Genomic DNA, 11,590 nt, shown 5'->3' with positions numbered 1-11,590 from the left:
ATCCCCCTGCTCAAGCAGGAGAACCTATACCATCTCAGACATGTGACTGTCTAAGTCTATTCTTAAAAACCTCCAGTGATGAAGCGTCCACGATTTCTGAAGCAAGCTGTTCCACTGGTTAATTGTCTTCACTGTTAGGAAGTTTCTCCTTAATTCCAGGTTGCTTCTCTCTTTGATCAGTTTCCAACCATTGTTTCCTGCCCTGCCCTCTGGTGCTTTGAAGAATAGTTTGATGCCCTCTTCTTTGTGGCAGCCTCTCAAATACTGGAATACTGCTATCATGTCGCGCCTGTTTCTTCTTTTCTTTAGACTAGCCAAACCCAAATCCTGTAACCGTTCTTCATATGTTTTAGTCTCTAGGCCTTTGATCATTTTAGTTGCTCTTCTCTGAACTTTTTCCAAAGTTTCAACATCATTTTTGTAGTATAGTGACCAAAATTGGTTGCAGTATTCCAGGTGTGGTCTCACTAGGGTTTTATAAAAAGGTACTAATACTTCGCGTGATCTTGATTCTATGCCTCTGTTTATACAACCCAGGATTGTATTAGCTTTTTTCTTGGCTGCTGCTGCACATTGCTGGCTCATAGTCAAGTTATAGTCCACTAGGACTCCATGGTTCCTCTCACAGTTACTTTTTTTGAGTCAGGTCTCACCTAATCTGTAGTTATGCCTTTGATTTTTCCTGCCTAAATGTAAACCTTTGCTTTTCTCCACACTGAAACTCATTTTGTTGTATAGGACCCATTGTTCAAGTTTGTCAAGATCTTTTTGGATCCTGAGCTTGTCTTCTGGATGTTGGCTATTCCTGCCAATTTGGTGTCGTCTACAAATCTGATGAGTTCCCCTTCTATTCCCTCATCTAAGTCATTGATGAAGATAGTAGATGTAACATTCCATGAGTCCAGTAATACATTTGACAAAGTATCTCATGACATTCTAATCAGACTAATAGCTACAATACGTATGGGCTGAATTGAATGACAATTAAATGAGTATATAACTGGCTAAAAAAAGCATACTCAGATTATACTCGTTAATCATTTTCATTGACCTGAGGTTACATATAAAATGAGGTCCTACAAAGTTCAATCCTCTGCCTCGTAGTATTCAGCATTTTTATTAATGACTTGGATAGAGTGCTTATCCAATTTGCAGGTGCCAAAAATTATGCCCTAGAAAAGAGAAACATAAAAATATCTTATGAGTTTTGAAAAAAATATATTTTTAAATTTAATAGAAAAAATACAGCATTCTTTACTTAGCAAAGAGAAGCCAAATGTATATGGAATACAGGATGCAGCACATCGCAAAAAATGCATCAGTAGTTGATTATTAACTGGCTATGAAAAGCAATGTGATTTAGCTGCAAATAATAAAAATTCAATTTTAGGTTGAATCAAGATAAGAGTAACCAAATTACAGGAAATAATAGTGCTATTTTATTCTATGTAGATTAGACACCACTTTAAGTATTCTGTCTAATTCTCGGCAACATATTTAAAAAGAAATTCAGAAACTGGAATAGTTCAGAGAAGGAGATAGATCATTATTATTTACTTTTTTTAGAAATTCCAAATTTTGTAAAGGATGCAATTACATAAAGCCCACAGAGATAATTAATTTTACATAAGAAACATATAGAGGAATGTACAATTATCCATAGTCATGAAATATAGTTTTTTTAAAAAGGAATAATGTCCAGTCTTCCTTAACTCTGAAAGAAAAATTCAATCAGTCTATGCACTTGTGTTTTAAACCATTGAAATAGTTGGTAATAAAATCTTACATGTCATCCTATCATGATTAAGAAAGTTGCATCATACTTGCTGAAATACTTTGCTGCTGTGCTTGGTTACACAATTTGTATAGATGCTGCAAACACTGCTCACAAACTGAGGGCTGATTAACTATTTTGCATGAACTGTAAAAGCTGAAAGCATTTGATATATTTTTAACTGCTGGTGTTATTTTAAATATCTCTTATTTTTGTTAAAAGAATTCTGCATCTTACTTTATATCAGAATATTATGTGTGTGTTTTTTAGTGGGGGGGGGAGCTGTTTCCTAAGGGGAAAAAAATGTCTTGTGATTTGTAGGACAAAAAATTGCAATGTTTTTCCAGAAGCTCAGATTTTGGATTTGTATTGTTGCATATACATCGGTAAACCTAGTCCTGGATTGTCTGGTTTCCTTAATGGTAGACTGTTCCCTATATATTTATTCATTTATATTGAGCAACTCTATCAATGTGCCACAGTGATATTTGAGAAGGGCACATAATTGTAACTTGTTCCCTTCATTTTTTTCAAAACATCTGTCCTAAAGAGATTCAGGGTGAGCAGAATAGATAAGGGCCAATGTAAGAGCTTTTTCTTTGATGTGTATTATAACAGCAGGCAAAGCAAAATAAAACAACACCCAGATCCTGGTTATCCTAGAGAGCAGAGCACTACACTCAGTAGTACTCAGTTCTTTGGGGCTGATTATGGCCTATTGAGGCAGAAAACATGTTTGAGTTCAAACTCTTTGAATTCCTTGTTCCCTCAATAGTGTGTCCAAAAAGAGCATTCAATGGCTCATGTAGCAAAATCACCGCCAGCCTAAATTGTTCCTATTTCTCTTTTGCATATGGCGGACCAGAAAACTTTCAACGCTCCTTGGTAGCCCCATCATGCTTTGATATGGGTAACATTGCCATAACAGCCTGCATTAGAGAACTTATATTTTATTCTTCTTTTCAGTGTACATAAAAATCCCAGCTTAGTCCGTTTTTGTCTTTTGGATCCTTTGAACTCTTTCAGGCGATTTCTCAAGACTTTCTGTGCTTTGACGGTGCTGTGCATTCACTGTAAAAGCAGTCAAAGCCGTAATGCGGCCACAAGCAAAACTGTGAGTGTCTTAAGGAGAGACCACACAACTCCAGCGAGCATTTGCATATTTTAGCAACTCAAACCAGTGTGAGTCTAAAATTAAAAGAGGACTCCACCTCCTTGATCAGATGGGTTTAATTAAATTACTCTGCCCCTGTCCAGTTTTAGCAAGGCCATTCTCCTACCTGTTTCAAAATGCTGGGTTTTCAAGGGCATTATAAGTCCTGCCATGACATTACCCTGAGAATATGTTTGCACTGCAAAAGAGAGATTGAAGTATAAAGTGCTGATTCAGACACAAAAGTAGACACCCTGAAGTAGCCAACCTTAGGCTCAAAGAGAGCAAGGCCAAAGACGGACTGCTCAGTTCATTTTCCACCTCAGTAGCTGGGGTAATCCAGCCTAGCCAGCTGCTAACAAGATTGGGTCTGAAGTTTACCTCCACAATGAGATAATCAGATTACTAGCCACAAAGATCAAATAATGACCCAGCTTTAGAGCAAGTTCAGTAGGCCCTTGATAGCACTGTGTGGTCCTTGAAACTTGATTAAAAAATTAAATGGCTATACTTTGTCTCAATATTTCACATTGGAATTTTAAGTGACTCAATTATTCTTTATAGGCAGAAGTGTCTGATTTGGATTCTTTTTTTAAAAAAATATCTCCTTCTCTGGCTCAGTTTATTTATTGATTGATTAAAAAAAATATCCCACAACAGCAATGCAGAAGATATAGGTGATTGCTAAATTGTGCCTGTTAAGCTTTTGTTCTTTTGAGTTGGGTGTTTAAAGGAAGCAGGTTGAATGTTTAAAATGGTGAGGTTGAAGAATTGTGCTCAACATAATTACTGGGGAGACGGTTACAAAATCGGATCTGTTTCTCCAAACTCCTTTAAAACAAGTAACCAAATCAAACAAACAAAAATTTGAGCCCAATCTCTCTTTTGACCAAATCATGCCAGCATGCTACCACTGGGACTAAAATAGGCATTGGTTTCAATGGCAAGCAATGCCATTTGAAAGTTTTACAGATTTGGCTCCTGTATGATAGCGGTTTCAGAAGTAAAGGGATTATTCTGAGAGGCATACAAATGTGATTGTCTCACAGCAGATGGTGCGCACTGCTTCACCTTTGAGAAAAGTTAATTAAGCCAAGCATATTGTGCCCATAGAGAGGAAAATGTAGATGAATATTAAGCAATCAAACTCGGGGTCTCCTTTTTTCATCCCTCTGCAATGGGACACAGAATCCCATTGAAAAAAGAATTATGTACAGAATCAAATTAATTCACAACCAACTTTACTCTCTTCCCACGTTTTAACAGGGGTGCACACCAGGCCCTTCAGAAGTTTTGTCCACAATCAATGGGCCACACTGCTGTGTCCACTAAATTAAATGAATCAGTGCAGAAAAATCTCTTGTGAGATATTAAAAGGGTGAAAGACTGTTTAATTCAAATCCTTCCGTAGGCTTTTCACAGTCTCCTTTTAAATGGTACAGTATTAAAAAAAACCTTTTTTAAAAAAAATCTCAGAGCAAATCACTAAACAGACACAATTACCCTCTTGTTAATAAAAATGAACACTTCAGCCTCATTTTCAAAAGCTGGCTTAAGTTTTGGTTTCTGTTTACTGTTAATTCTGCTAATAGAACATTAAATTGGAATGCAGTAATTGCTGGTGAGGTGTTAGAGTAAAAACAAATCAATTAGCACAGTTAATTGTTCTATATGAATATACAACTTTCCTTGACAAAGAATAAAACATGAATGCTTTCCACTATTGATTTTTAGATGGTTGTTAAAATTAATTGTTGGTTATGAAAGATCATATTAATTTGTGGTGAAGCCTGGAAGCCAAGTGGTGCATCAGCTTTATATCTATTAACTGGACCTTTTTGTTCTAAAATGTAGCTATGAGTCAAATAGTTATGGAAGGAGCTAACATTTGACAGAATTTTCTTCTTGGTGAAGACGTATCACTTGAGAACTGTTTAAAAGGAATACAAGTGACTTCAAGGCAACTTTTCCCCCCATTATTGCAACACAATGGTTTGATTATAAAGCAGACTGGGGAGACTTGTAGATTCCTGCAAATAGGGATATAAAAAAATAAAATAAAACGCAAATCCTTCTGGGAATGCTTTTCAAGTACAAGAATGTGAGCCACTAAAGTGGAATCCATTACACAGAAATGGATCTGCTATAGGATATCCCAAAGTCTTTCTTCATTTGAAAATTGCATAGAAAAGTCCACATATTTGGAGAGATTCTAGAAGAAGAAATACAGTTATCAACAAGATATAAATTTGGAAAACATGTAGGAAAAATAGGTATATATTTGGGAAAGTTGTGTACGCAAAGAAACACATTACTTATGGAGTACTGAATAAAAATATGTGCATATCAAGAAATGCCATTCATTTATTTACTTATATATCAAATTTATACCATTGCAATCACCAGATCCTTGATACATCACAATACATAAGAGCAAAAACAAGCATTTAAAATTAAACAACCAGAAGCACCAAAACATCTAAAATTCTAACATCATACAACCATAAATGAGGGACGTGGTGGCTCAGTGGGTTAGGATGCTGAGCTTCTCAATCAGAAGGTCGGCAGTTTGATGGATCGAATTCCGAGTGCCGCGTAACAGAGTGAGCGCCTGTTACTCGTCCCAGATTCTGCCAACCTAGCAGTTCGAAAGCACAAAAAATGCAAGTAGAAAAATAGGGACCACTACGGTGGGAAGGTAACAGCGTTCCCTGCGCCTTTGGCGTCTAGTCATGCCGGCCACATGACCACGGAGACGTCCTCGGACAAGCGCTTGCTCTTCGGCTTTGAAACGGAGATGAGCACCGGCCCCTAGAGTTGGAAACGACTAGCACGCATGTGCGGGGGAACCTTTACCTTTATATATACACACACATACACACACACACATTATCTATATCTATATCTATATCTATATCTATATCTATATCTATATCTATATCTATATCTATATCTATATCTATATCTATATCTATATCTATATCTATATCTATATCTATATCTATATCTATATCTATATCTATATCTATCTATCTATCTATCTATCTATCTATCTATCTATCTATCTATCTATCTATCTATCATCTATCTATATTCCTTGATAAGATTAAAAATGCGAATCCCAGGCATATTAAAATTAACAAACTAAGCAAACACTGGGATGGAATAAGAAAAACTAAAACAGTTTTTATTGTTAAAAGATCAAGCTGTCATTGGCTAACTGCCAATGTCATCAGGATGGAAACGCTGGGGTGGGGAGATCGCGTTTATACTGTTGGTGTCTGCACTCTGCTCATGGAGCGCATCACAGGTCTGTTTGTTGAGGCCGGCCATATTCCTTTGAGTTGTTGCGCTTCCGTTTTGGGGGGATGTAGTTGTCTCTGGGTGTGTGTTGTCAAAAGTGGATTGCTGACAGTTCCGTTTGTTATAGCCATAGCTCTAGTCATTGCCCGTGATCTTATACCAGAGGTTCTAAAATATAAATAGTTGTTTCTCTTCTTCCCTGTGTTCTACAATGCAGGGTGGTTGTATGTTTGTGTGATCTTGATTTTGATACAATGAGGTGCTCTGTAAGTGCTTGCGCTGTTTGCCTCCATAACACGCACATCGTTCTTCTTCTCAGTTCCTTAGTGCCTGGTATGCAGGGGGAAGGTCTATGTGCCGGTTGATAGAAGAGTGGTTTGAAAACCAAGCTTCCTTAAACAAGCGGCCGTCTTTAGTGTTGTCACTGGCAATTGCCTCAGTCCCTGTTAGATTAAAGACGTGGTTATGTGTAGCCATGTGTGCCCACACCTGTGAATGTTGTTCTTGTCTTCTAATATCTAGAACCTTTGGTATAAGAACACGGGCAAAGACTAGAGCTATGGCTATAACACACGGAACTGTCAGCAATCCACTTTTGACAACAGACACCCAGAGACAACTACATCCCAAAAACGGATGCACGACAACTCAAAGGAATACAGCCGGCCTCAACAAACAGACCGGTGACGCGCTCCATGAGCGGAGTACAGACACCGACAGTATAAACGCGATCTCCCCACACTCACACACACACACACACACACACACACACGCATAATATTTATTTACATAATAGTTCTAATACAGTACATTTATATAATTATTGTACATTGTTTTAATCTATTGTATTTTGTATAAATGAAACCCATATTTCATTATATTTATCCATGCAAATTCTATGTCGATAGGCGATCTGCACACAGGTGGCAAGTGTTATACATCTTCAGTCCATTGAGTAAATAAGGCCATATGTGTATCTTGCCAATGCTGCAATATCAATTTTTTGGCCATAGTAAGTGCATATAGAAGCCATTTACGCTGTTCAGTTTTTAAATTCCACGTTCTAAATATATAATTCAAAAGAATATTATTCCCCCAAAATGTTAGCTTTTGTCACACAGTCACATTTATCTCGCCCACTACTTTTCTCCTGAAATTTAGTAATTATAAGTAATAGTATAATAGTAATTACAGGACATTGTAAAAACATGTGTTTTAAAGAAGCCTTGTTCTTATTACATCTCCAACAAAATTAAATCTACAACTAACCTAATGTCTGCTGCTTGCCTCTTTTTAATAAACCCTCCTTGATCATTCTTAATAACAAACAGTATCATGATTCTCTGTGATCTTACAGTAGTTCTGCTACTTGTACACAGGTGGCCTGGGTGAGAGCCGGAGAAGTAGATCCAAGCAATAATCAGAACTTCTTCATAGGAAGGAGAAATGCAAGCAGCATTAGAATGAGCCTAATCCTTACTAGTATTAGACAATTATCATCCTGTCTTCAGCCTGCCATTTTTGTAAAAGGATATTAAGAAAGTAGTGGGGTAACAGACACCCCTGGAGGATACAAATTTCTTGAGCCTTGGCTGCCTATGCCTAGTCATTAGACACAATTCTCACTGGTTCCTCTCAGAGATGACTTGTGGTAGGATTTGAATAGAAAGGACACAACCATTGTTGTCCTATTGGGTCTCTTACCAGTATTGGCAACCATAGGCTGAGAGCCAGAGGCACACATTTATAATGGATCTACTTGTTCCTTAGTGGACAGCTGTAATTGGCAATTTCTGGAGGGAATGTTCAAGCCCACCATGGCTTGTCAGGCTTTGTCCTCTCCACCATTCCAATTAATGTTCCCATGAAGTTCCTCAGAGAAGCAATCTTGATTGTGATTTCATGACCTCTGTGGCAATAATGTACCTGTCAGATCTACCTCATCTGATCTTTACTTTTTAGAATTAGAATTAGAAATAATAAGTTGGAAGGGACCTTGGAGGTCATCTAGTCCAACCCCCTGCTCAGGCAGGAAACCCTATACCATTTCAGGCAAATGGCTGTCCAGTCTCTTCTTAAAAACTTCCAGTGTTGGAGCATTCACCACTTCTGGAGGCAGGTTGTTCCACTGGTTAATTGTTCTAACTGTCAGGAAGTTTCTCCTTAGTTCTAGGTTGCTTCTCTCCTTGACTAGTTTCCATCCGTTGCTTCTTGTCCTGCTTTCAGGTGCTTTGGAGAATAGCTGACTCCCTCTTCTTTGTGGCAGCTCCTGAGATATTGGAACACTGCTATCATGTCACCCCTCACCCTTCTCTTCATTAAACTACACATACCCAATTCCAGCAACCGTTCCCTATATGTTTTAGCCTCCAGTCCCCCAATCATCTTTGTTGCTCTTCTCTGTACCCTTTCTAGAGTCTCGGCATCTTTTTTACTTTGGAAGAGAACAGATCTGAACTGCATATGAATTTGTCCTTTGCTGTGGTTGGATCACTTTATATGGACTGTGGACTCTTTAGACCTCTGTTTTATCAGTTTGGTCTGGTTCAGGTCCCTAATGAATCCACATGGTTTCTAAAAGATACTGGACATTTCCCCAAAAATCTGTCAAGAAATTCTATCTTGTGCTTGGTCTACCTCTGGAACTTGAAGGCAGCCTTAGCACTGGATAAGCATGATCTTTTGCCAATTAATAGAATTAAATGTTTTTTTTATTAGAGCGCTTCTTCATTTAATACTGGTTTATCAATTTAAAAGGATCTCTAATAGCCCCACTTGTGTCTTTTTATGTTTTAATTTGTGGGTTTGTGTCTTTAGTGGGTGTTACCTAATATGGGGCCAATTCCAAATCTGCCGTGCCTTTCCAATATAATGTCAAAAGTCCAATATGCATTGAATGTTAGAAAAGCCTCTGCATATTTATAGCAACCTCATCGTTATTAAATAATTATAATGTGGGATCTTACAGTAGTTGGCTGCCACCTTTCCTCGTACAAAGATATTTTTTTTTCTTCCAAAGAAGATAGTAGTCTGGCTTATTGCCAGGAAAACCATGATATATGTAATAGAATATTAACTATGTCTTTGAAATGTAGAAGTTTGGCTTTGTGATGTCTTGACTTGTTTTCCTTCAAGCAACCTTCCAGTGAAAGAAAAGCTCAGAGAACCATAAAATCAAACCTCACAAAAACTGTAGTATTTCCAGGGCCTTTTTAATTTTTTGTAATAACTGATTATTTTATGTTGGGCGATTTTAAAAAAGAGAAGAACATTTAGGTCATTTTAATATGACTAGCACCAGAATCTAAATGTCATAACAATGACCTTATCTGTATCTATTTATAGCTTTGCTTTTTAGGTTCAGAACAGAGGTGGATGACAATGAAAGCCTACAGATAATTCAAACTCCTGCACTGCCAACATGTGACATTGGTATTTTATTTTATTATAAGAATCAACACAATGAAGGACAACTAGCCGTGGTCAACTTGCCATAGCCATCTTGCCATGGGATAACTCACTGCAGGATAAGAACTACACTAATATCAAAGAAATGGGGGAACAGAATCATTAAAGAAAGGATGCCAAAGGAGAGAGAAAATGAAATGTGAATGACATAAATGAAAATATTTGTTAATTATTTTTTTTTAAATTAAATTGAATCATCCTGCAATGACTTGGCCATGGTGAGTTGTCCCACGGTGAGTTGGCCATGGCAAGTTGTCCCACTCCGCAGTGAAGGACAGCAGGTGAAATGCTTGTCAAATGGACATGTGGATAGAAATAAAAAAGGATATACTGTAGCTGAAATGGGTCGGTGAATCCCTCCTTGATTTCTTTTCCTAGCCAGTTTTGTCCTGCCTTTAAGGATCATTCTGGGAGACACCATCTCCCATCCACTGGATGAACCAATGGAAGGGTCAGTGGCCTGACAGAAGATGAGATCATTTTATGAATATCTCCAACTGGAAAAGCAGATGCTTTTCTTTTGACATCAAAGTAAGTTGTTTCTGCTGTAACCCAAAGAACGTGTATAAGATACTACCACCATCCCGTTTGTTCTTCTCCCCCAAAGCATCATCTGTTTCAAGATAGAGCAACACAGCCTCTCTAAATTTGAACATGTTATTATTTTGCAGTTATTTGGTTCAGACTCACTGTCCATTTCAATGACTCTCACATCTACCTTACTTTCTTCTTTTCACCCTTCTCAACTGCCTCCATGCATGTAGGCAAAATTAAAAAAAACGCACAAAAGTTCATATATAGGTGGTCCTTAACTTATGATCACAATTGGGACTAGACTTCCATTACTAAGACATGTGGTCATTAAGTGAGTTGAGCTCAATTTTACAACCTTTTTGCTGCAGTCATTAAGCAAATCCAGTTTCCCCCATTGACTTTGCTTGTTGGGATCTCCCTTGATTGCCTCTTATAAATGGCAATCATGTGACTGCAATGGATGTTGCAGCCATTGTAAATGTATGCCAGTTGCCTATCAACCAAATTTCGATCACGTAATCATGAAGGTACTACAACGGTCATAAATGTGAGGATTGGTCGTAGGTTTTTCAGTTCAGTTGTAACTTCAAACAGTTGCTATTTGAAAGTTCGTAAGTCGAGGACTACCTATAATCATCAACTGATATTGGACCCCAGGTTCACTGTCTTATTCTGCATGTAATGTATCCTTGCATGGTTAGCATTAATTGCCATATTCATTTTAATGATTCTAACTAGTCACTTCAAAGTCACTTAGAACCTGAAATCGTTTGTGCTTAGCCAAGTCTGATTTAATGTGACCCAAGGAGATCTTATTTCAAACTTTTATTGGTTCATCAAGATATAAAATACAATACATATATCAAACGTATAAAAATTCATCCTAATTAAGTCCTTATATTTAAGCCACTCCCTCCAGTTGATCTTTATAAAATGAAATCTTTTTCTACTCAGGAGTGTCTATCAAGTCTCTTTTCTTCAAGAAATTCTCAGCCTTATTTATATCCATGAAAAGAATATCCCAAAAATTGTTCTGTTAGAAATTGTCGACTCAAAGATGGCTGTATAGCTTCAAAAAGGAGTGATAAACTGTAACTAAAAAGCGCTTCTTTTAGCTAATAGAGATAATAGTCTCATGATTTGATTAAGAAATGAAGGCATAGCTTATTGTCCATTTGAAAAATAAATTCCGAAACGGCTGTTTTATCCAACAATGATGTGATTTTTACAATGTAATTTCAGCCCTGGCGTCAGCTCCAGCTATTTTGAAGCACAGCTTCTGAAACTGCTTGCAGACTTTTGCTGTTATTGGAGGATCTTGAGGGATGATTCTGGGACTCTCCTTAATCCAGGAGGGT

This window comes from Vipera ursinii (assembly GCF_947247035.1).
Source record: "Vipera ursinii genome assembly, chromosome: 3".
Classification (NCBI taxonomy): Eukaryota; Metazoa; Chordata; class Lepidosauria; order Squamata; family Viperidae; genus Vipera; species Vipera ursinii.
This window is presented reverse-complemented; position numbering follows the sequence as displayed.